Source organism: Rhinolophus ferrumequinum, chromosome 6 (assembly GCF_004115265.2).
Source record: "Rhinolophus ferrumequinum isolate MPI-CBG mRhiFer1 chromosome 6, mRhiFer1_v1.p, whole genome shotgun sequence".
NCBI classification, from domain to species: Eukaryota; Metazoa; Chordata; class Mammalia; order Chiroptera; family Rhinolophidae; genus Rhinolophus; species Rhinolophus ferrumequinum.
The window spans coordinates 52,235,377-52,256,614 of NC_046289.1; the positions used below are offsets into that span (position 1 = coordinate 52,235,377).

Consider the following 21,238-nt stretch of genomic DNA (forward strand, 5'->3'; position numbering starts at 1 on the left):
GACATTTTGAATAATACACTATGAAACTCAGGATCTTCTTAAATCTTATGGAGTACATTAATATTTTTGTTTTCACAGGCAGTTGACCTGGTTAGGTTCAAGCTGCAGTTCCAATATGCTTTCTGTAAGGTTGTGGTTCCAATGTCACTTCAGTTGTCAGCCTTCGCATTGCAGTTTGAATTTTTCCCATGGGTGCGCCACCCAGTGGTCAGCCTGAAAACTGGGTGGAGTTTTATCCCAAATCTATTTTCAAAGTCTTTGAAATGTTAATTAGGGTCACATCCTTCCAAGTGTACAAGTTGACAGTGAGCCCAGGTGTTTGTACACAACTTCGTGGGTCTCGTTCTCAAGCTACTTCCTCTTCATCGTCTCCTTTCTAATTTCCTGAGGATATCCTCTTCTGTTCTGCAAGGAACCCTCTACTTCTATAACTATGCCTGTCTGGGGGCCAAACATTGCGGAGACAGACTCAAAAACCAGTGGTTTGCCTCTGCCCACTTGGAATCACAGCTGCATCACAGAGTAAGGTTCCCCTCCCTCCGAATTTTGGCTCCTACAGGCACCCACTGCAAACTGATGTCATTATCAACGAGGTTGTGAGAAAATAGAAAAAAAGGAAAGAAAAAAAACAGGGATGACCCCAACTCCCTGAGCTTTTCACCCTTTCTCGACCTTACACCATCTTGTTCTGTCTGTACTACTGCTCAATTCCCGGTTTCTGGCTGCACTGAAGTGAGGTCAGGGGATCTTGGAGGTATGGTGGTATTTCACAATCTGACGTTCTTCTCCAATCTGCCTACTGCTGTTCACCACGCATTCTGTGCAGCGTTTACAACCACATTCAGGGTGCTGTGGTTTACGCGGTACTACCCAGAACCAGGAGACACTACCCCTTTTTAAATAAAGTAACCCTACATTTCCCGATGCCTGAATTCGGAGTTATAGTGTCTATTAGCTTAACGAAATTCTCTAATACTGTGTTTCCCTGAAAATAAGGCCTAGCTGGACAATCAGCTCGAATGCGTCTTTTGGAGCAAAAGTTAATATAAGACCCAGTATTATATTATACTGTATTATATTACACACGATCCGGTCTTATAGTAAAATAAGACCGATCCTATATTAATTTTTGCTCCAAAAGACGCATTAGAGATGAATGAATTGTCCTGCTAGGTCTTATTTTCAGGGAAACACAGTATCCAACTATAGAGAGAAGCCAGATCAGGACTCCGAAGGCTGATTTAATCCCCCAAACCTCAATCCAAACAATCCTTTTAACCAAGCTCTTGGCTGCAAACATCACTGACTAGAACTTCAGCCAAATGCAAAGAAGGGAGTGTGTATCAGTTCCACAAGACCACATCAAGGCCTGAGCAATCACCTGACAAAAGCCAATAGTCTGAGAACAGGAGTATCCCCAGCTCTTAAAAGTAAAGGTAAGAAGTAGAAAACTATGGAGCTAGCAGCATCTAGTTTCTAAGACTCGATGGAAACATTTCCACATTCTTTGCTTCATGAATACAAATAACTGTATTATTCTGTTGAGCTTTAGATGAAAAGTCTCCTCTACCCCTGAAATAATCACTCACATGATAGACAATGACAAATATTCAGCTGCCTTAAGGCTCTATTTAGTGGAGTGGCAAGGCGAGTGGCTGGCATCAACCACAGCACCCACCAAATTAGGCAACTGGTTGGAGTCCATAGTCACCCAAAAGGCAGAATTTGATGAGTAAAGAAAAGTTAGTCCAAAATATCTAACATTAGCCAGCTGCACTGACTAAAACCCCACCACAGTTACTCACTTCTACAAATGTGTATTGTGATTATATACACGCTAGATAACGCGTCATGTGCAACTTACAAAGTTACTGCCCAGTGAGTCTTACATGTAAATCATGCAATTAACAGAAATAAGACGGATATTAAACTATATTTTCAATATATTTACTGTTAGGTAAAAACAGAAGAAGAAGAGGAAGAGGAGGAGGAGGAGAAAGTGGAGGAGGAGGGCGGAGGTAGAGGATGAGGAAGAACAAACGGAAACACATTGAAGTGTTTACAGTGTTTGTGTTTCAGCAGAGAGACAATGAGTAATATTTAATACTTGTCCTATTTTTTTCTTCCTTCCCTTTCTAAATTTAGTCTAATGAATGTTACTACTTCCGAAATAAGAAACAAACATTTATTTTTTTTAAAAGCAAACTGAACACAATTACCATGTGACCTGGAAGTCCCACTCTTGGGTGTTTACCCCACACAAATGAAAACTTATGTTCACACAAAAGTTGGTACAAAAATGTTCACAGCAATTTAAATCATATTCTCTAAAAACCATAAACGACATACATTAGTACCTTGGTTTTCGGTTTTCGAACATCTCCGTTGACAAACATTTTGGTTTACGAACGCTGTAAACCTGGTAGTAAATGCTTCGGTTTTCGAACACGCCTGGGCAGTCGAACATGTCACGCGGCTTCTGCTGAGTGTAAGATCCTAAGGCCCAGCTGTCGGCTGTTTTCGAACATTTCTGGACTCGAACGGTCTTCCGGAACAGATTACATTTGAAAACCGAGGTACCACTGTAAACGTTTTTTAACATGGATAAAGAAACTGTGGTACATCCACATAAAGTGATACTACTCAGCAAGAAAAAGGAACAAACTACTGAGACATTCAACAACATAGCTACAGCTCAAAGGTAATACACTTAGTGAAAGAAGCCACTCTCAAAATGTTACATACTGTATTATTACATTTATGAAGTTCTTGAAAAGATAAAGCTATAGTAATAGAACAGATTAGTGGTTGCCAGGGATTAAGAGGTGAGGAAAGGGGAAAGAAATAGTTTCTGGGGGGTATAAAATTACTTTGTATATTGATTGTGGTAGGACTTACATGAATCTAGATATAGATACAGATATAGATATGTTAAAATACATGGAACTATACATCAAAAAAGAAATTAGTTTAACTACATGTTAATTTTAAAAATAAAATTTTGAAAACAACCCTCTTAAACAACTCCCTCTTAAACAACTCATGTAGAATATTACAAAATATATTTTCCTTCAAACAACAAAGACTGCAGAGTAACAAAAAAACAAACAAAAACAAAATGAAGCAAATGAAATTCCAATCAAAATTCTAACAAGCTTATTTGAAATAAACGTGCCTAGAAATACAAAGGTTCAGAATAGGCTAAATAATTTTTGAAAAGAGAAACAAAGTTGGGTTGACTTACAGCATCTGATCTCAAGATTTACCATAAATCTATAGTAATGAAGACATTTTGAGATAGGCATAAATCACAACAGACATATTGATCAATGGAGGAAAAGAGAGTCCAGGAATCGAACCAAACATATGTGACCAAATGATTTTCAACTAAGATACTAAACAAAAATGCAACAAAGAAAGAATAGTCTCAAACAAATACTGCTAGATAGAACAAGTCAGTATCTTACGGAAAGAAAAAGAACCTCAAGCCCTCACACTGTACACAAAAATTCGAAATGGCTCAGGGACCTAAACATAAAGTACATATAAAACTTCTGAAGAAACAACACGATAAAAAATCTTTGTAATTTTGGAGTAGGCAAAAATTTTTTAGACAGGACAAGGAAAGTTTTGCTAATCACAAAAATGAAATTTAATAAATGACTCAATCAGAATTAAAACCTAATGCCCTTCAAAAGATTGGTAAGAAAATGAAAAGGCAAGACAGACTGGGAGAAAATATTCATAATTCTAAATAGCTCATATCCAAAATTATGAGGAGCCTTTTAAACTCAATGAAAAGCTGACAATTCAATTTAAAAACGGGCAAAGGTGGTACACGAATGGACAATAAGCACATGAGAGGATGGTCAACATCATCAGGGAAACACAAGCTAAAACCGTAACAAGATACTACCATTTATATGGCTATACTTAAAAAAACTGACAACAAGTGTTACAGAAGCTGTTAAGCAATTAGAACAATCACACATTGCTTCTGCGCGTCTATAATGATACAACTAATTTCTGATGCATGCCAACAACCTGGATGAATCTCAAAAATACTATTTTAAGTCAAAGAAGCCAGATACAAGAGTTTATTATGTCTGATTCCATTATTATGAAGTTATTTCTAGAACAGACTAAAACTGATTTACAGTGATAGAAAGCAGATGAGTGGTTTCAAGGGACAGGTGTTGAGGAAAATTGACCTCAAAGGAGTATAAGACAACTTTCTGGAATGATGGACATGTTCTATACATCTGTCAAAATAAATCTCAAAACTACTGAATTACATACTTTAGATGTATAGTTTAATAAAGTGTATAACTGAATATATAGAATAAAACTCATTTTGTATTTTATTACATGCAATAAAATGCACACATACAATAAAATACATAGATAAAATACAATACTGTATTGAAATAAAGTCAATAAATGAAATTAAATAAACTCATACATAGCAAAGTTGAATACAGACCTATTTTCTGGTCTGAATCTTTTCCCATTAAATTGTAAATATTCAAATGACTAAATCAGAGAAGTTTTATCAGTTAGAAAAGCATGGAAAATTGGTGGGGAAAGTCAGCAGAAGTTTTAGAGGAGTCATCTGGTTTTTCCTTCTAGTTAGTGCAAAGTCTTACCAACAGCATATTAGGTGGATGGTTATAATAAATTAGTGAAGGGGCACTCACACCTCATGAGACAGTCCTTTCCACTGCTGAAATCCACAATCTCTTGAAAAATTCTCTCTTAACTTGAGAAGAAAACTGTGCTCTTCTAGAGCAGGAGTTGCCTGTGGATGAAATCTAGCCCATTGTTTTTACAAATAAAGTTTTGTTGGAATACAGCCATGCCCATTTGTTTACGATATACGGTCTACTCCTATGGCTGCTTTCATGTAACAATGTCAGAGTCAAATGGTTGCAACATAAAACCCAAAATATTTACCTGGCCTTTACAAAAACAGTTTTCCTACAACTGTTCTAGAGGAACACCACAGATGTCTATACCCTCCTTTAAATGGCATTATTCAAAAACATGGCGAGTATTAGGCCCATTTGCTCTTGGTCTTTCCACCCTGCTTACTGTTATTCCTATGTCACCATTTTCAGTAGCTCAAATCCTAAACATGCCCTTCCAGACACCATAGTTGAAGTGACCCTCTTCAAGTATGAAAATAAATTCATCACCCCATCCAACATGACAGTGGAACCATTAGTATCTATGATTCTGACATCACATTTCGATTTATGCAGTTTAAGGTTTCATTTACTTCTTTTATGCTCCATCACACCGCTGACTCACATATTTTTTACAGTAATAATTTTTTAAAAAACCAATGTGCATATACTACTTTTGTAACACTCTGAGTATGAAGAGTTATTCACAAATTCTTTCAACATAATTTGCCTGGATCTGGAGATCAGATGTTATTTCAGGTATTTAAAGCTCCTAGGTGATTATTTTCTTTCTCTTCACTTACTATAGGTTACAATTCTATTACGTTGTTTGATACAAGCCTTTCAGTTTGAGGATTATTCTCCTGAATGAACAAAATAGGCTCTGTAAGCAAAGTCCAAAGGGAAAATTGCAGGAACTGGTTCATAGATAAAGAGAGATAAGAAAAGGGAAGCAGGAAGGTACCCAGAAGAAACCTCAACAAGTGGCTGTAGTGAAAAGTACATAGACTTATAAATCAGACTCTGCTTGACTCGGGCTCTGTTCGTTTTTAGTTATATAAATATAGCACATGATCATAATTTCAAAAGTAGATCAAAGCGAGGACATACTGAATTGCCAAGCCATTACTTTAAATGATTTCTAAACACAAAACATAACCCAATATTTTGATGTAGGAATCACCTTTACTCAGCCTCAGGCCTCTATCTGGAAGAAATCCCTCCGCTCCCTTACTTACGCCATCCCAAGGAAGGATGAGTGTCCTGACTAATATGCACATTTCTTGACTACGTGGAGCTAAAAGAATAACAAATCTGCCAACACTAGTGATTGGCACTATTCTTCCAATCAGGTCTTGGAATGATATAAGGCAAAAACTCTGGGTATTTTCTTTGAAATGTTGGCCAGCTCTTTTGGCAGCAGCACTTTTAAAGCCATGAACTCTAATCAATGTATCATTACTAAAGCTGACATTTTAATCTTTATGACTCTCGTCTTATTTTTCATTTGGTTCCAAACTCAGGATCAGGGCCCTCTTTTTGAATATGGATCCTATGATTAGTGTTCCATGTTACCCTTCTCCCATCAGTCACATTCCTAATGTATTCTCCACAGTGTTCAGCCTGTTTCTTTAAAGTATGGCAAAAACTAATGCATTCGCAAAAAAAAAAATTCACCATCTTCCAGATTTGTGTTTTTTACCCAATTTGTATTAATGCTGTCTCCTTTACCTCTAATTCAACAGCTATTTCAAGCTTCTTGTCATTGAGTCTTTCCAAACATTCAAGTCAGCTTTCATAAAACAACCTTCTTTAAGATTTCATTGGTTTAATTATAAATAAATAATTATTAATATGTTTGGGAATAAAGGCAATTGACTCTTGGTAAGGATACAACTTACATACATGGTTGAAGCAGAACTATGGAAGAATACTAGAGTATAACTCATTAGACATAAATGACCAATGGAGACATAAGTGACCAGTGGAGCCACTGTCAGTAATATATATATAGTATATATTTTCGAGGGGGAATAAAAAGGACTGATTAATCTGGTTGGTAAAAAGAGCTTCAATACCCTCACCTTTAAAAATGGGGATACCACTGTCCTTCTTTTAAGGTTCCCATAATAGGTATGAAATGCCTAGAGAAGTATCTGGTATATATCAGGTGCTCAATGAATACACGAAGCCAGCATTGAATGGAACCAAGTCCCATATCGAAACAGAATCTATTACACAAGTCAACCTTACCCAAATATCTACTTAAAGTAAAAACTGGGAATTTTGTTGGAGATTATTTCTCATAATCCCAGCTGACCTTTCAGTATGGCAACCAAAGCTAATTTTTTTAATTCCCCAATAGTATAAATGTGACATTTAATGCCTCTATACATCAATAGAGACAAGAATAGCCTCAATGTCCTAAAAGAGCACTGTGCAGATTATTCCACTCCCACCTGCATGAGCCAGAAATAGTAACCTGTTCTCCTTTCAGTGCAGAAATCCCATAAAATCAGGGTATTATTACACATTTCCTTCTACCAGTCCCATGGCCTGACAAGAGAGATCCATCCAAGAAATATGATTATTAAAAGAAAAAAAGAAATTTAAAACTATTTAGAATCACACTTCCTACAATTATAGGAAAAATAAATACAGTACAGTAAATATAAGAAAAATAAATACAGTACAGTAAATATAAGAGGCTCATATCTGCTAGGTTTCAGTCACTGAAGTAAAGTCGTATTAAGACCAAAGTCACTACTTTGCAGAGAACAAGACTTTTACCCTGGATCCTACCCTAAATTAATGTGTTTTCCTAGCACAGGTTATGAGGCATGGATCTTATTTTGAACAGCATTCCCAAACTGTTTCCTCATGACTGGTAAGAATCCTGACCCACACCTGTATACTAAGGCACTGTTAATGTTTCCTGTCCCACTACTAATCTAACTGCTCTACTCAGTAGCTTACCCCATTCTTCCAATTTCAGCATGTCACTCTGACCTCATCTTGGTCCTCCAACCTAGAACTACTTTAAAGGTTCTGCCCCAGATCTTGGTCCCAAGTCCTTTCTTTACTCACATTGTGCCCAACAGCTAACAAAGTGCCCAAGCTTTCCATATTTGAAATCTTAAATTTTCCTTTTTAAAAAGAAAAAAACTGAAATTTTTGTTAGCATGAGTCTACAATTTTGTTCTATGTGGGGCACAAAAGAAGCAGAAAAGATAATTTCTACCCTCAAAATGCTCTTAGTCTAATTAAAGAGAGTGAATACATGGTGAAAGAAGTAAACATGAAATTATATATGCATATAACATATATCAAGACTAAAAAAACACAAGCTGGTATGTGTTTTACCTCCTCCATCCACCTCATATAACACAAAAATTAAAGCTTGTTATCCTTAATTTCAAAAATGATAGATTGCTCTTTGATTTTGAAGCTCTTCACAAAGATAAGCATACCACCCTCCGGTTCTCATACACACTAACTCAAGACTCTTCCATGAAGCCGTCCCAGATTTACTAGAAGAAAGCTTAGCATTGTTCCACCTACACAGTCTCAAAATTCTTTCAACTCTGCCAGCTGAAATAACATGCTTACCTAACTAACTGCCCGTATAGAAAAATAAACCACTTAAACAATCTATTTATTTAGTTGCGCACATTTCCCAAGTGTTCTTATTCTGTTAGCTGGCTTTATTAGCTTTGGGTTGGACATAATGGTTCCCTAACGTTGCTTGTTTATCTTAGGCTACTTGAAAATTGGAAATTTAATGTCTGAGGCAAAACAGAATCTGGAAATTAGGCAATAATAAAAATAGGTCTTATTCTTACTACTTCTTCCAAAAGGGGGGAAAAGTGCTTTTAAAAAAGACATCTTTACCAATATTTGTCAAACTTTTCCATGTAAGATATTACTTCTCCAGCTCCACACTTGAAGAAATATAAACACAAGGTACACAACAGATTGAACTAAGTAAATCTCCAGATGTGCTTAATACATTTGCTTCTACTCTTACCTCCCCCAAAACAGGTTCACCACTTATCTTCTTACCACAAATCTGTTAACATTGGGCTACATAAATATGGCACAAATGTCCTAGATTTCCTGGGACAATCCCTATCTCATATACCCTTTCCCTCCCCCCAGGAGGATGTCAATGTACAACTTAATATGATTAAATGTTATAAATTTTTAAGACTTCTTGAATAAAAATCATTCCTTCGTCTAACCAAAGGTATTAAGTAATACTGATTTCTTGCTCAAAACACACTGCAACTAAAAAGCAGTGAGCAAAATATAACCCCTCTAGATGCAGTGAGCAAAATACTTCTGAAACATCTTCAAGATTGCACCCTAAAAAGGTGTATTTTGGCCATTGCTGCCCACCACAATATTAGAACTCTACCTTATTTTCCCTAGATGGATTCCTAAAATTTAAGTTCCTACCAGGCTATCAACTCCTCCCTCTTCTTACCACGATACCAAACTCCAAAACACTTTGGTCATGATTCCCTTACTAAAGGCTCACTAAAATAAAATCAACTAAACTCTCTCCTTATCCTCAGTCTGCCTATGCCTCCCACCTAATTGAAGGGGTCTATCCTCACACATGAGCACACAAGCAGAGGGTTCCCCCTTGCCAGAAAAGAATCAGAAGTTAGTGTGGCTCATCTACATCAAAAGCAATACCTTGACTGTTGAACAATAGCAATCTCTGTTTCCTTTGTTTGTTTTTGTTTTGTTTTATTTTGTTTTCCCAATGGTTACCTTTTGACTGGCTTTCAAAATCTTTAGACTAAAATGCAGAATTTAATAGCAGGACCTCCGCCTCTTACCTGGTGATCCTTGGACTCCCCGGAACCTGCAGTATGCAGAGGCTTGCCAAATTAATCTGGTGTCCCTTGCCTTCTCTCCCAGATTGTATGATCTGACAACCCATTATTCTGAGTGAAGAAGAAATTTTATGTATAGAGGGTGTCAAAAAAAAAATACACATTTTAAGAAAGGAAAAAAACTATTAAAATTACGCTGATGGTAACCACTTTGAGCACCTCTTGTAATTGCAGAAGTCAAACGGGACTTGTATTCATCTTTTGTTATCAGTATATATTGAGTATTACAATTTAAATAGATTTTCCTTTCTTAAAATGTGTATACATTTTTTTGGCACCCTCTGTATTTAAGTCCAAATATGTAACGTGGTATCTCAGACTCTTTGGGAAGAGTTCAGTCCAACGAGTGACTTGGGAAAATCTGCAGAACAAGTCAATGTTCAGACAATAAATCGAGACCGTCTCACATTTCCTGAAGTTGTTTCCAGTTTTTTGTTAATTGTTGTTGTTTTACAATTATCAACAACCCCACAATGAACATCTTTGTACATCTATCCTGACATACATTTGCAAGCCTATTTAAAGGAAATAATGTTGGGTTAAAGTGCTGCATGCAGCAGGGCTCTACCCATTTTTTCTTAAAGAAACAAATAATCATTTTTTACTTTGTTGACCATAAGGTCTCTGTTGAAACTACCCAACTCTGCCGTGTAGCACAAAAGGAGCCACAGACAATACAAATACAGATGGGTGTGGCTGTATTACCATAAAACTTTATTTTACAAGATGGCAGTGAGTCAGATTTAGCCCCAAGGGCTAGGGCAGCAGTTTGTGACCCTGTACTAGAAGTAATACACATTTAAATGGCATTGCCAGACTGACAGTTATATAAAATGTGATCAAACAATACAGCGAATATCAAAATTCAAAAAATTTTATTACAATAAAAGACACATTGCCATTAATCCCCCTCAAAAATACTCTCCCTCGCTTCGAACATACTTATCCCATTGTTCATGCCACTTTCTGATGCAGTTCTGGAAGTCCTCTTTCGTGAATGTCTTCAGTTGTGCTGTGGTAGATGTCTCGATGTCCAAATCATTTTGACTTTGGGGAAGAACCAGAAGTCACATGGTGCCAGATCCAGTGAATAAGGTGGATGAGGACACACCATAATGTTTTTGACAGAAATTGCCATACGAAAAGCAATGTGTAACACGGAGCATTGTCATGAGGGAGGATGATTTACGGCACACTTTAAACCACACCTTCTCTCAACCATAGCTCACACCCGACTGATGGCACCAAACAAGTTGAAACTTGTCACACATTGTTACTAAGGTTCGACGTGCCACTTCCTGTATTGAAGATCCCTGCCTTTCCGTTGGATAGCACTCAGCAGCAACACTCACAGTATTTTGTGATCACAACAGAAAGGCTCCATGTCACACATTGCTTCTGGTATGGCAATTTCTGTTAAATAAAAACATCATAGTGTGTCCTCATCCACCTTATCCGCTGGATCTGGTACTGTGCAACTTCTGGCTCTTCCCCAAGTCAAAATAACCATGAAAGGAAAACACGTTTTGAATCGATTCACAACATCGAGACAGCCACAAGAGCACAACTAAAGACACTCACAAAAGAGGACTTCCAGAACTGCTGCAGAAAGTGGCAAGAACAATGGAATAAGTGTGTTCGAAGCGAGGAGAAGTATTTTGAGGGGGATTAATGGCGATGTGTCTTTTACTGTAATACTTTTTTTAAATGTAAACATTCACCGTATTTTTTAATCATACCTCGTATGCATTTGACATTTTTATTGATACTCAAATAGATCATTTTTTTTAAATAGAGATGTGGGGGCCCTAAATGGACACTGCAGAGAGAGCACCTATAATTCCAGTATCAAGAATTGTGAAGGGTCTGAGATTTTGCCCTACTCGTAAGCTAAGAAGGTAGACTGTCACAGTTTCATGGGTGTAAGAAGAAGACATGAGGCTCCTGAGTCAGTGACAAACTACTTTATTAGTCATATCCCATGGCAGCAACGTGGAAGACACAGTGGGTTTATAGGAGAGGAATGCTGAGTTTAGGGAACCCAATCGTTCATAGTGTGCAGTGAGCATGGCTTACCTTTGCTTAAGAGAGGCATGTTCAGTGTATCTCTATTAACACTGAACATCCCTGCCCTTTTGCTCCAGAGACACTATGTCTATTTTCCTAGGCTGTTTACTATACAAGCATCCTTTGGACAAGGATAATCCAAAACAAAGGCAGTCAGTGCCTCTGCTTGCAAAACATGTATGACGACTGCAGAAAATTACTTCCAACACTATGTACCCCTTGTTTCTGCACTATCTTGTGCTCCTGGCAAATTTTTCTACACCATCCCATTCTATCAACCAAGCTGATTAATCTGACCAACAAAGGTAGGACCAAATCTATTTAATTTGTCTTAAGCATCCTATAACTAAGGCTACTCTAAACAGGACCCCAAACAGCAAGATGAAGCCAGCCTTCAGTACTGACCTCCACCAAGTCCTCCAGAGTCCTGGGCCACATCAGCTGAACAAATTCCATAAACCATCAGGGTCTACCATAGAAATCCAAATGGTTTTCTCCCTATGTGTCTGAATTGATCTTTCCACGTAGACTGAAGCATTAATCCAGGAACATGTCCTAGCATTAAAAAGAATCTGCCTTGTAATTCACCTGACCCACAAGGAAACCTGAGGCAATTCTGTATCATCCATACCAACCCTGGCCAGTGACTTGAGGCTGACCTGAATACCTTCTAGCGATGAAGTCGGATCACTGATAACTTTAGGTAAAGTCAGTGACCGATTTCTTAACACCTACCGTAACTGGATAACTCCATCCGTGGCATAACTACCTGCAAAGTACGTGTAAACAATGAATCAGTCATCCCTCCAAGAAGTTGCCCCAAGTAATCAAGGTTAGCCTAATGTTGGAAAGATCTCTACAATCATCTGAAAACTACATGTTTCATTAAATACCTCAAGGTCTCATACAACACCCTATGGTGCAAGTCAACTGCTTTTGATAAAAAGGCAAGTTAGCGCCTGGCTTCCACATACAAAGCACAATACTGGGAGTGCTTACGGTGTCCCTGGAAAGAGTGTTTACAATTGTTGGAGGTCCACAAGTCAGACCTAAACCGGTCAGGGGCGGGCTGACAAGGCATCACATGTGGCCTTTTAACAGGCTGGTGTGCCTTGGGGTTCTCCATTTAGTTTAATTTAGTTCTTATTTTTTGGAGACTGCCTGAGAAAAGTCAGTCCAACCTGTCTGGTGTGTCCAAACATCAGCCAGGTGGCATTCGGCCACTTCGTGTAATGATTGAGCAATGGCTACTGGAATGGGGGCAGGGAAGGCATCTGGAGGTTTTGACAGGTGTTTAGTGTGGGAGGTATGGGAGTTGGGGCCATCCCCTCCTGTTTCCAATACACTTCTCAGTAAGGTTAAGAGGAATGACAATCAAATCATGGTCAGAACCATCTGGAGGTAAACAGCAGACCCAGCACTCAGTTAAATTTAAGACACTTTTAACAGTTTGGGAGCGCTGTACCAGGAAGTTCTCCTTATTGAGGAAGACTCTGGGGGCAGTTCTGAAAGACTAAGATCACTAACTGTCCCATCAGTACCCATCCCCTGCCCCGTGTCCACGCCCTTACCCTCCTCCTCACCCCTCATACTTCTCAGGACCTAAGGTATTTCCTCCCTTGGAATCAGAGAAAAACCGGTACGTCCCATTCCAGTAACCATAAATTCAACTTTTATCTACTAATGTCCGTCTCAGACCCAGTCTCTTCACGTGGAAGAATCAAGTGCAAGAGAAACAAAGGCACGTTTTTAAAAGTCAAAATTCCAGAGAACCATTATGCACCTGTGGACAGAACCAGGAGTGCAGTTTCCAGGCTCTCGCCCTCACGTGGAAAGGTGCTCACTTGGGTAGTAAATGGCCATCAACTGTGATTGGATGGCCATCAGCTGTGGCTAGTTGGCCGTCAGCTGTAACCAGTGACCCACTGGCCACTAATATAACTGCCGTGGCTACACTAGCAGAAAAATGGGGGCTAGCAAGAAGATGGTGGCTGAGCTAGCAAGCGGCGGAGTGTGGACTGCGGATTGCAGAGAGGCGGATTGCAGCTAGCAAGTGGGGTGTCGGTCGGTTGGCAGAAAAGCGTGTGAATCTAGCCTCCATGGAGACTATAGTGGTTATAGTGGTATGACTCCCCTACCTGTGGCTCTGTGGGTGTTCCTTTTTGGCCTCACCGTGTCCTGTGTTCTTATGTGGGGAGCAGGACCAGAGACGCCACATGACTCCCTGCATGACAGCACCCCACCAACTTTGACCCACGTGAGCCACTATAGGGGGACTTCAGAAAAGCTTCATCTTGCCAAAAATGCCTAGTTGTTAAGCCCATTTTACTGCTCCAAAATTCTATTATCCCCAAAGTTTGTAATAGTGCCTGGTACATAGTAGGTACTTTATACGAGGTGTGATCACAAAATGTGGCGAATGTTTTAAATTTTAAAAAATTTATTAGAGTAAAAGGCACATTGCCATTGATACCTGTACGGATGGAGTCCCAGAGAGCAGTTTCCAGGCTCTTGACCTCACGTGCAAAGGTGCTGGCTCAGGTAGTAAAAAATGGCCATCAGCTGTGATCAGATGGCCATCAGCTGTAACCAGTTAGCCATTAGTCACTAATATAATTGCTGTGGTTACGCTATAGAGCAGATTGCAGCTCGCAAGTGCGGTTGGCAAGCGGATTGTGGATCGTGTTGATCCCGCTTCCTGTGTCTCGCTCGGCTGCCAGCGGGTCTAGGGTACAGAGGGGGCCCTTGTTGGGTAATGGCGGATGTTTGCTTTCGTGTCTCAGCTAGCCACCATCGAGAATGTGGTGGTGTGACTCTCCTGTCTATGGCTCTGTTTTTGTTACTTTTTGGCCTCACCATATCCTCTGTCCACCTGCCGAGAGCAGGACCAGAGACTCTGCATTACAATCCCCCTCAAAATATTCCCCTTCACTTCAAACACACCTATCCCATCATTCTTGCCACTTTCTGAAGCAGTTCTGGAAGTCCTCTTTCTTGAGTGTCTTCAGTTGCACTGTCATGGCTGCCTCAATGTCCTGAATCGATTCAAAACATTTTCCTTTCATGGTCATTTTGACTTTGGCGAAGAACCAGAAGTCGCATGGTGCCAGATACAGTGAATAAGGTGGGTAAGGACACATCGTAATGTTTTTATTTGACAGAAATTGCCATACCAGAAGGGATGTGTGACAAGGAGTGTTGTCATGATGGAGGATGAAGTAAAGACACGAAAGAGGACTTCCAGAACTGCTTCAGAAGGTGGCAAGAACCACGGGATAAATGTGTTTGAAGCGAGGGTGGTGTTCTGAGGGGGGTTAATGGCAATGTGTCTTTCACTGTAATCAAATTTTTTATATAAACGTTCACCATATCTTTTGATCACACCTTGTATAGATACACTAAATAAATTAAAGTCAGAAGACAAGTATTATTTATTTTTATCGTGTCTGTCTTCGTAATATACTCCATCCTCACGCCATCCGAGGGAAACTAAGTCCCTCAAGACAACCAGGGAGAAGATCATGTATACGGAAATGCAAAAGAACATGTTTTTCTTTTTACTCATAATGTACAGTTTTGCAAAGAAACTTAAGCATCTTATATAGGTGTAATAATGATCTTAAAGCATTTATTTTTAGAGACTCAATAATTCTTTAAGGCAGTTAAAGTAAGTCAAGCCTCTTACCCTTGCTTACAGGAGAAAGAAAAGTGATATAACTTTTCCCAGAGGCACAAAGGAAACTATAAAGAAAAATAAGCATAAAAAACCCTACACCAGATTCTACAAGAATATTCCTGTGATGTGCCACCCAATCCCTCTTAATTAAGGACTCACTGCCCCAACTGTTGGGAGTGAGCGCCTGAGCTAAAGCGAGCAGCTTTTGCCCAAGATTATGCCCCTTCCTGGGCAGTCCATGTCCAATGACAGATGCATGTGCAGCTAAAAAGGCCTGGCAATCTTAGCCCAATTCAGGATAACTCTAAAGGGACATTCTAGCTACAGAATTCACAGTAGGGTTAGTCAAGAATATCACTGGGTCTGAATCACAACTCAATTTTTCCCTCTGTCCAATCCTGCTTTCTTCGTCTCCTTTTCACAGATGGTGATCCCAAGGGCACTCAATGAACATCCTGTAAGATTAACTCTATCTCAGGCTTCCTATGGAATCTAATCTGCAACAATTCCCAACAGCCACACTTGTAGATCTGTAGAGCACAAAAGAATTAAAATACCTATAATAGTTCCCACTTATACATTCTTATAGCTGGAGAAACAAAATTGTAAAATGAAAAGGCCACTACAATTTCTCTGATGGTACTAACTGAACCAAAATATTTTCTTAAAATAAAAAAAGATCAATACACTGCAAGTTATAAATATGTTCAAGATCTCAGTATGTATACCTATTAGCATTGTCTTCCAGGCTGGGACAACACTTCATTAATTTTAAACCCAAATAACAATGATTGTACATATTAAGTTAGTGTGTTCAACGTCGGATTATATGTGATTTTCATATTTTAATTTCTAATAATAAAAATTCCCCAAGTAAATATTCTTTCTTTTAAGCAAATTAAAATTCAGAAAGATACTCTGACTGTTAAAAATCCCTGCTTAAGAGTAAGATACTTTCCTAAAATGTAACAGCAGAATCAAAAAATTTAGAAATGATTTAATTAGACATCATATAAACTTTATTCCAAGCAGCAAAGTTAGAGCATGAATAAATTACATGGAGACATGTAGTAAAACGCTTCCTACGTCCATTTTCATAGTTGGTTCTCAAAATGCAATCACTTCTCTTAGAAGTCCTTAAAATCATAAAATTCTTTAAAAATTGGCAAAAAGACATCTGAACAAAAAATTATTTTTTCCAACTCAAAAAATAAGGAAATATGGATGATGGGAGAAAGGGGGAGCATTCTTTGGTAAAATAGTTGGTTTCTTTCACATTTAAGCATTTTAAAAAGTTAAAATGACCACCATGGTGAACAAAATTTTTATTAAGCGTTTTCTACAGTGTCGATCCTGATGCTGCCAACCTAAGTCCAGTAGGAAGCCCTTTTACCTTAAGAAGGTAAATGTCCTAGGCATTTCCTACCTCCTAAAATCTTTAAAACTCACCAGTTCATGGCTCTACCTGACCAGCTCTCAGACCCACAGCAATATGACTAAATAAAAATGGGACCACATAAACTGCCAGAAATTCTATTTTCAGGAGTAAAACATCAAGAGCATCTGAGAATTTCCACCCAGAAGAATGCTTGTTAACCATCTCTAAAATGAAGAGGGTCTCCAAACACTTAGAACTAGGCTGGCCACATCAGCCCTATCCAAGCACCCCCATATCCAGATGGTTCTCACTTGCCCTAGGTCTGTTTTTAGATAATTGGCAAATTAGGCAATAACTATTTTTGTTACTTTTGCTTTAAAGAGGGGAAAAGACTTCTCGTATAAAAAGAGATCAGTATTGACCAACTATGAGTTAAAAACTCTTCTGCAATGAAAATGAACTGATTCTACTGTCTCTCCTTCCTATTCTTTAGTCATGCCAGTGTTAATGTGGACTTACTTTAAAATTTTGCTCTTATGAAAAATTTTCGGAAGAATTTTTTACTGACTTAGGCTACATGTCTTGTATTTTAAGTTTCAGAGTTTACCAACTATGCTCTCTCCCACTACCCTACTTCTGCTTCACCACAAGCAATTAAAATGAATGTTACAACTGCTCTCTACTTGGGTCCAACTTTCACACTTTGCACCTTTCTTGGCCTTCTCTTGTTGTCAAGGACTTTATAAAGGGGTGGGGTACAGGAGGATCAATCAAGTAAAACAAATAACTGCACACAAACGGAAATAAAATCGGATATACAAAGGAAAGAGTCAGAACTTGCTAATACAGCTACATCAAATACAGTGAGTCCTCCCTTAATGTTGTCGATAGGTTCTTGGAAATGCAGCAAAATTACGTATAGCAAAACCAATTTCACCGATGGCTAATTCATGTAAACAAGAGTTAAGTTCCTACAGCATTTTGTAGTTATAACAAAACAAAATTATTCGAGGATCTGCTGTACACAAACCCACACTGGGTAAAGGAAGCATTACCTCTAAACCAGACGTCCCTACTTATAGAGTCCCTGTAATTTTCTCCACCGGATAAGTATATCTACCCTTAAATATACAGATCCAAATAGCTCACTTCATCCAAAAAAACAACTGATTTTACACACAGATATACTTGGGTTCATTTTATTTTTAAACTGTATGTGGAAAATTCTATGGAAGTGTTTAATTTCAACTTGGGTTAAGTATACAAGCCAAGTAGGGATGAAAATGACGTCTCCTTTGGGAACTTGAACTTCATGTAGCACAGAATAAAGCTGAGTTGAGAAATTTAGAGATGTTCCACATGAGCTTGATCTTTTGCATTATCTACACTCCTGATTTGTTTTCAGTGTTTCTTCTGTTCTCTCTCAGCAAAGAAATTTAATACACTAACAACATCCAACTAGATATTCAATAAATGCTTTGTAACACTGATATCAAAAATGGTGTTGCGTATCAAGAAATCCATCGTTCTCATCTTTCGTTACAAGTGTACAGAATTCTCAATACCCACGGATAAATAGTACTAGATAAAAAAATCCACCTAATGAATCCATGAAAACAGGACCAAATTTTCATAATGTTAGTGGAAAAAAAGGTTTGATTAGGACTTTAATTTCAAAATAAAATTATTTTTAGAAGAGCCTATTTCATTTTATATCACAAAATTTAGGTCATTCTTATAGCCATCTGCTAATTCTGAGAAGAATGAACAAACATGAGAGGGAGGTTATAATTTTAACTGACACTATATATAATATCATCCTCCACTTCCCAGCCGACTTTCAGAACATTATCTAAACAAATGGAATTTTTCAACAAAGCCTCCTCTTAATTCGAGGATATCCAAACTACTCTTTCCTGAAGCACCTACGAAGTCATTCTCTTGGAAAATTTCTCTTCTACAATTGTTAACTAATCTGTTTCTGTCCGAACCTCATCTACACATGGCTTTCTGTACGACTGGAACTGTTCTCCAATGGGCCTTTCATGGTCGTCATGTAACACTACACTTTTACATTATCTACAATTTTTATGTGTAGTTTGCACTTTGTCGCTAGAGAGCAACCAATAAAGGTTTTAACCCAACATACATGGCAAGACAGTCGAGCTGAGGGGTATGTTTGATTGGAGATGATTTTGTAGGTAAACACTCTTGGCCATGAAAGCTTTAGCTTCCTTATGCAATCTCTATCTGTGGAAACCTGGGATTATGAATACTTGTCTAATGAGGACTTCAATACAAAATTGATGCCTGAGAGAAGGACCCTCCCATGTTGGGCTCCAAATCCTGGAGCAGCTGCCGCCCAGTCTGGATCCAACGCCGCACCACCAACGCCCGCCCACCAGCCATGCACTCCCGATTCCTTTTGGTCCTAAATCCAGTATGGCAACTCTCAAAGATCAGCTGATTGTGAATCTTCTTAAGGAAAAACAAAGCCCCCAGAATAAGATTACAGTCATTGGGTTAGTGCTGTTGGCATGGCCTGTGCCACCAGTATCTTAATGAAGAACTTGGCAGATGAACTTGCTCTTGTTCATGTCATGAAGACAAATTGGAGGGAGAGATAATGGATCTCCAACATAGCGGCCCTTTCCTTGGAACCTCAAAAATTGTCTCTGGCAAAGACTATAATGAGACTGCAAACTCCAAGCTGGTTATTTTCACAGTTGGGACACACAACAAGAGGGAGAAAGCCAACTCAATTTGGCCCAGCATAACGTGAACATCTTTAAATTCATCATTCCTAATGTAAAACATAGCCCCAACTGCAAATTGCTTATTGTTTCCAATCCAGTGGGCTTCTTGACCTATGTGGCTTGGAAGATAAGCGACTTTCCCAAACACCACGTTATTGGAAGTAATAATAGTCGCCATCTGGATTCAGCCCAGTTCAGTTACCTAGTGGGGGAAAGGCTGGGAGTTCACCCACTAAGCTGTTATGGGTGGGTCCTTGGGGAGCATACAGACTCTAGTGCGCCTATACGGAGAGAATGTTGCTGGTGTCTCCCTGAAGAATCTGCACCCTGATTTGGGCACTGATGCAGATAAGGAACAGTGGAAAGAAGTTCACAAACAGGTGGCTGACAGTACTTATGAGGTGATCAAACTGACAGGCTACACATCCTGGGCCACTGGACTTTCTGGCAGATTTGGCAGAAAGGATAATGAAGAATCTTAGGTGCGGGTCCATCCAATTTCCACCATGATTAAGGGTCTCCATGGAATAAAAGATGACATTTTCCTTGCTGTTCCTTACATCTTGGGACAGAATGGAATGTCAGATGTTGTGAACGTGACTCTGACACCTGAAGAAGAGGCCCATTTGAAGGACAGTGCAGATACACTTTGGGGGATCCAAAGAGAGTTGCAGTTTTAAACTCTTCTAATGTCGGGCCACTTCACTGTCTAGGGTGCAACAGGATTTTAGTTGGAGGTTGTGCATATTGTCCTTTTTATCTGATCTGTGACTAAAGCAGTAGTATTAAGACAGCCTTGGAATAACATCAATTTCCTAAAGTTAGAAATAGGAATGGTCATAAAACCCTGCAGCTATATTGTGATGCTGAATGGTTCTGCTCTTGTGTAGTCCTAACCAGTTAGTGAGGGACAGTGCCACCTGCTCCAAGACTCCACCACTGCGAATGGTGCACACGTTACAGGCACCCTTAAAACGAAATACGAGTTTACTGTTATGTAACTTCTGGTTCCTTTACCCTTCTATGCCTAGTCCAACTTATTTTCTCCAATCAACCACATCCTGGGATCCAATGTATAAATCCAACATTGCACGTCTTGTGCCTAACTGTTTTAAAGAATCTTGTTTTGCATACTATATGTATCAGAGTAGTGTACACTGACATATAATGTAAAAAGAAAAATCTATATATAAATAATGCGGCCAACTATCCAAGTGTCATACCAACTAAAACAGAAACAAACCTTGAACAGTGAAAAAAGAAAACCGATGCCTAAGGGGTTTTTAAGACAACTAAAACATAAACTTTCATTAATCAAGATTGGTTGAAGAAAAAGCTGTTTAGTGAAAATAGTTAATGTGCCAATTACCACATATGCATAAATAACACAGTTTTTAAAAAATTAAAACAATTATTCAAAAGAATATTTTAAAAGACTATAATTTCAGTTATATAATCTTCCCTGATAATTCAGAAGATATACCTCGATCTGTCAGACTTATTTTTGTTAGTCAATTACCATTACACATAAAAACCACAAAATTTTAGAAATGGAAAGGACATTAGAGATAATCTAATGCTGCCTCCTTATTTTACAAAAGTAGAAACTTAAGCCCAGAAATTTAGAGAAACTTGTCCAATATTAACAGTTAATGACAAGCAAGGTATCTTAGTACAACATTCTTTCCTTACTACAAAGTGGAGAACATGGAACATACTTGTAGAAAACTCTATTAACAAATCCATCATTTCACATTTTTTACTAATTGTTT

General features: G+C 38.5%; 1 protein-coding gene and 1 pseudogene across 12 annotated transcripts in view; one reads left to right on the forward strand and one right to left on the reverse strand.

Annotated features, from left to right (window-relative positions):
• Nucleotides 1-21,238, reverse strand: part of TCF12 (transcription factor 12) — a 390,613-nt gene that overhangs the window by 233,278 nt on the left and 136,097 nt on the right. The gene's annotated exons all lie outside the window — the stretch shown is intronic.
• Nucleotides 19,135-20,146, forward strand: LOC117023385 (L-lactate dehydrogenase A chain-like; annotated as a pseudogene).